We start from the raw sequence: 6,086 nt of genomic DNA on the forward strand, positions 1-6,086 counted from the left end.
TCACCCTAGCTCTTACTCAACCATGCGTATTTCAAATATTCACCAAAAATCTACTTTTCATCTTACAGTCAAGTTATTTTCAGATTTGCGTACTTAACACTCTCAAGTGTCTTCACATGAACTTGTGATTGAATCAGAGTATCACTTTTTGACCTGTTGATGTGTAAAGCATTATTTTAGCGTTAACAATGTATCCAATTTGCTTTATATCAATCGTTTTTTAAGATATGAAGTTGCCTTTGCACATGGGAACATGTTGTAGTGTCTTCCAGTGACATATCAAGTTTGGTTTTGATTTCACAAAGATTTGCCAAGATATGACTTCACTTCCTGTTTGGCGACTTTTCAGCTGAATTTGAGTGGCTGTACCGGACAAACGGTTGTGAGGATCAAAATTCTTTCCCTAACTTTTGTGAAGCTAGGTCTGAAGATCATCTCTGGTGATTTTGAAGAAGATTTGCCAAAAATTGTAGGAGGAGAAGGCTTTCAAAGGTTTTTGATAAAACCGGAAATAGCGGAAAATCTATATAACCGGAAATTGACGGCATGGGGTGGGTTTAATTCGTCTTGATCCAGGGAATCCAATGGTACCTAATTTATGAAAATCGGTCATACGGTTCAAAAGTTGTGTGTGTTACAAAAGTCCAACTTTGACCTGTTGGTGGCGCTAGAGTGGTGTAATGAGAGCCATGAAACTTGGTGAGAATGAAGAAGGGACTGTCCTTAATGAGTGTGCCAAATTTAAAAAAAAGTTACCATATGGTTCTAGGGGCTGCCATTGACTCCCATGGCAGGAGAATAATAATACCTACGATAACAATAGGTTACCTCCTACTGGAGGAAACCTAACTAACAGAAACAATAGGTTACCTCCTACCGGAGGAAACCTAACTAGTCTTGGGTGCACGCGTTGTGTCAGACTGACAGGTCAGTCAACCTATGATATTAGTTACAGGTTCGCGTATCTTGCTGGCTGATTGGGTTATCCTGATAAGCAAGGGGTCATTGAAGAGCTTAGATGATGGCCTTTCAACCGTAGGTATACAGCTTTTAACCGTGTACAACACAAGACTTGCCTGAACCGGAAGTAGTTTCCATTTAATCGTAAATGTACCTGTACATTTGTAGTTGTGTGGGTTTATCATGGAAATTATGAATAAAAACATGGATTAATGTGGATAATTATGGTGTTGTTTTACAGTTTGTACTTTAGGGTAAGTGATTCTACCGTTTATTTCCACCGAACTTATTAGACTGCACATGAAGATACATTACGCTATAAACTTTTGAAAACTGAAGAAAATGTTTTTTTTTTTTTTTTTTTTAATTCTGCTACTTGTGTCCACGTTTAGTCGATTTAGGTTCATTATACATACTTTTGACATGCACGATCGTAAAGCCAGTGGTCTTGTCGTTCGTTTGACATATAGTTTGTTCACTTTAGTGAACATTGATATTACGCTAGCTTGACAGTAATAGCATGAAGATTTAAATAGAATCTCGGCCCGCCGGCGGGCCAACAGAGTTTAAGAGGTTAACTCTAATCAGCTTTTACACCCTATGCAGCATGGTTTTAGATCAAATCACTCCACCGAGACTGCAACAGTCTATTTTATTGAAAGGGTCAAATCCCTTATGGATAGAGGAGGAGTTGTGGGTGCAGTTTTTCTAGATCTCCGGAAAGCGTTTGACACGGTCAACCACAACATACTTCAGTCTAAGTTTGATCAGTTTAACATCTCTTCTGCATCCAACTGGTTCAAATCATACTTATCAACGCGAACTCAGTGTGTTAAAATAAACAATGTATTATCCAACTTCAAAAATCTGTCTACAGGTGTTCCCCAAGGTTCAATCCTGGGTCCACTTCTTTTCAGTCTTTACATTAACGATCTTCCATCTGTCTGCCAAGATTGTGAGGTTCTGATGTACGCAGACGACACTGTGATCTTTGGGTGGGGTAAGAATAACGTAGAGGTCGCTGCTAGGCTTACAAAGGTCATGGTTGATGTGTCTGACTGGTTAAACAAATGTTGTCTTCAGCTTAACAATTCCAAAACCGTTGCTATGTTTTTTTCTAAAACCAGCAAGTCTCACACTGAACACGATGTGTTTATTTCTGATCAAAGAATCAAGAATGTGAATGAATACAAATATCTTGGTATCTTGATTGATAATCAGCTTACTTTTAAAAAACATGTAAGAAAAATATGCAAAAATTTAAAATTCACCTTGGCCAACTTTAGGCATCTTAGAAATCACATGTCCACTGAGGCTGCTAAATTGTATATGTTCTCATTGATTTTATCTCACATTAACTACTGCTTACCCACCTGGTCTACTGCAAACTCTACTACTCCTAAACCAGTCATGTCTCTTTACAAACAGGCTCTCAAAATACTTGATAAAAAACCTAATTCACACCATCACTGTTCTGTCCTCCAAAAATACAGACTTTTAAGTTGGGACAATCTGATCACATTTAAGAACTGCTGTTTAATGTTCTAAATCCGGTTTAACCGGTTGAAAAACACATACATTAGCACACTTACTAATGATCCTCTGCCAGGCTCTCACACACGAAAAGTTGATTCCAAAACTCTCGAATTTAAGACAGAGTGGACTGACAAGTAGGCTATGCATTTGTGCTGCTTGTGGGCAGGACCAAACCGATGTATTTAATCTGCAACGAGACGGTTGCCCTTGTCAAAAGTGTTAGCGTGAAACGTCACTATAAAACAAAGCATGCACACTTCGAACAGAAATACCCGTAGAACTATGAAGTAAGGGGCAGAAAAATAAACCCACTGCAGTCTTCATACCAATCCGCATGCAGTGTTATAGTTATATCAGAAACACAACAAGAGAATGCATACACATACATGCCAATAAACATGATTCTGATTCTGATACCTCAACATACAGTTGTGAGACTGCCTTTTCAACCATGAATATGATGAAAAACACATACAGGAGCACACTCACTTGTTATCCTCTGCCTGGACACCTTTAATGCCCAATTTTCAAGAAGACGATCTTAGAGAAATCGTTGTGTGTGTGGTAGTCGTTTATTGTATAAATTCCTCCTCCCGGGAATCCTCACAACAGCGAATGATGGCAACTAACAGACAATGGTTGATGGTGGAGCTGGACTAGTTTGAGTTATAAGCAGAGGACGTGCTTGTAGCGATTTGAGCGACAACTACAACAACAACAGAACAGGAGACAGGTGGTACGTACGTTTACTAGATTTTCCGCAAAATCAAGCGTTAGCGTATTCACAATAACTCAAAAGTGTGCTGCTAATGTAGCTAGCCTCGCTGCTAATAAGTACAACGTTGTCGTGCCGATTATGCTCTCACACGCCACCCTCATTGAGGCAAAAGTAATGTTTGACTAAAATGTCTTTCACTGCTGTTTTATTTAAAGTCAGTCATTCTAAATAGGTTCGACACATACATGAAATACATTTCCTATTTAATAGATGCAAAGTAATGCTGCCAGCATTACTCCGTAGCAAATTACGTTAGATGTCAGTTGAAGCTGGTTGGAGAAGGCACTTTCAACACCGAGCCACCAGCCAAGAGACCAACAGTGGTCGGGAGAAATGTACTTTTCGAGGGTTTATATAAAATACGGTAGCCTAATGCTGCATGCTGTGCAGCTTTGTAGTTTACCAAAGTCGTACTAAAACATTTTGACAGAAAACAGGAAATGTGAGGTCCTGACGTGTGATTCCGGAAATTATGTTGTTTGGAAACAGTGGCGCTCTTTGCCACCCCATTTGCCACCCCTAAGACAAATTTTATTATGCATATTTATTTTAAATATTTAATGTACTCGAGATTTTTTTTAAATTCACAATAGTTGTTCGTAATGTGAAAACGATTTTGTAGCAAGATACAGCACGCTGCTCTTGCTGACATTGTAGCTAGCTCCCCCTCCCTGACGTTGCTTGTTGGTGATTGCTATGAGAGATTTGAAGGAAACGTGGAAGACGGAGACTGTAGTAGTACACAGCACTTGGACAACACCTTTTGAACAGCACTTGGACAACATTTCCGACGAGAAAACTTCTAGTGGGTATGTATATCACACAATGGTGAACTCTCAAAGGAAATACATACATATGTTTACTTCATTCTTAAAACTGAACTTACTCATTACGTTTTTATTATTGTTGAATTCACGCTAGCATTGCTAAGCGGGAAAGTTAGCATAGCTAACAACTAATACTGAAATGGTGTGTCAATTTTCAGAGGATGAAACGAAAAACGGAAAAACAGCCAGGGGAGAATGAGAATGAGGAGGAACAGGCAATGAACTGGAAGAGGTGGATAGATCAGGGACAGAACACGCCGTGTCAGCGACGGTTCCTGGGCCAGCAGGTAAAGTTACAGAGATAAAATAGATATCCTTGCTACTGAAATGGATATTTCAGATAGGCTAACATCAGTAATGTAATGGCATCATGTTTCAATATACCAGGAATCCGAAAGTTTGATAGGAATGCCTGAGGATTAATTTCGGTTGAGAAGGTTAGGCTACATGTTTTTGGTCATTTGCTCTATCAAAGTGCAATCTTAATTTTATTTTCAAGGAAAAACAAAGCAATCCAATTTCTGTAAATTCATTGCAAATTAATGTATCTGAACTGTTCATGTATTGTCCATTGTTTTTTCAATATTTCATTTCTGTTCATACAGATTTTGTTGAAGATGGCAAGCTTGTGAATATATTTAGGCAATATTCTAAGATGGAACTGTTTAATTGTTTTAATAGTTTAACTGTCTATTTAAATGGACCTATTGTAAGCTGTGCTGTAAATCTGTGCACTGCACAATAAAGCAATATCAAAAATATTTTTGGGGTGTTTTCAAATATATTGTTCATTTAAACATCAAAATTAAACTACAGTAATTGTCAAGGAAAAGTACAGTTATATAAATGGTACTACTATTTAGCTACTGTGAAATAGGCTACTGTATAGTATACGTACACATGTAAAACAAGATTGCTTGTTTGAGAGTTGCCATTAACAGTCAAGAGATCAAAATATGTCTGTATACACCATATTACATAGATATAGATTTATTAGAATAAATAGTAGATTATTAAATTGGGTTATGTTTTTTTTTTGTTTTTTGTATGCCACCCTAAGATTTGCTGTGGTCCCCACTGGCCACCCCTGGAATAATTTTCTGGAGGCGCCACTGTTTGGAAATGATGCCGTAAGCTGGCCAATCACAGCCAAGGGGGTCTCCGACTCTTTCCGTCTCTTTAAGAAAAGTTAAGGCGCTCACATGCTTGTCCGATCGTGCTCTCCGATCTCACGAGGCACGCCCTTAAACGCCCTCCTTGAAGTGGGACCACACCTTTGAGCACCTCGGAGAGCCATCCGAGGGTGTCGGATGGCCTCTGGAGCACCGCTTGAATTTTCTCACTATCCGATCCGAGCTGTCCGACACCCCTGGCTAAAATGAAGTTTCCTGTTTCGTTCCCTATATGACAGCGCCTCCGTTTTAAAAAAAATCGCTGAGAGATCGCTGGGAACCTGGGGCTGGAGGTCCAGGAGTGCATTAGGAGTTGGAGGAAGATCAGGGACAAGTTTGTAAAAATGAAAAAAAAACTATGAAGGGCACCAGTGGCGATGCAGGAGGAAAACCGACATCTCCCTTCTTCCTTGCCGAGGTTAAAAAAAAATGGGCACATCTAAAGCTGCACTCAAAGAAGCGCCTTGCCAGGCATATGGTAATGATGAGGGAGACAGGGGGTGGTGGAGCGACCTCCACTCTCAGCCAAGAGGACGAAAGAGTATGCGCCATCATTGGAGAGGAAGCGGTGAAAGGTGTGTGCGATGAGGGCGCAGTGGCGCAAAAAGTGGGTATGCGCTGTATGCGGCGCATAGGGGCGCCGCACCATGAGAGCGCCAAAGCGATGGTAAAAAGAAAAAAAAATGTTTGGGGAATTTTCTATATGTAGCTGCTGTTGTGCGTTTCTAAATCATTTCTGCATTTCCTTAATGTTATATAACATTTTAGAGGACTAAACAGACTAGAGTAGGCGCCTCATCTCTTAAGATTCCA

Source organism: Sprattus sprattus (genome assembly GCF_963457725.1).
Source record: "Sprattus sprattus genome assembly, chromosome: 7".
Lineage (NCBI taxonomy): Eukaryota > Metazoa > Chordata > Actinopteri > Clupeiformes > Clupeidae > Sprattus > Sprattus sprattus.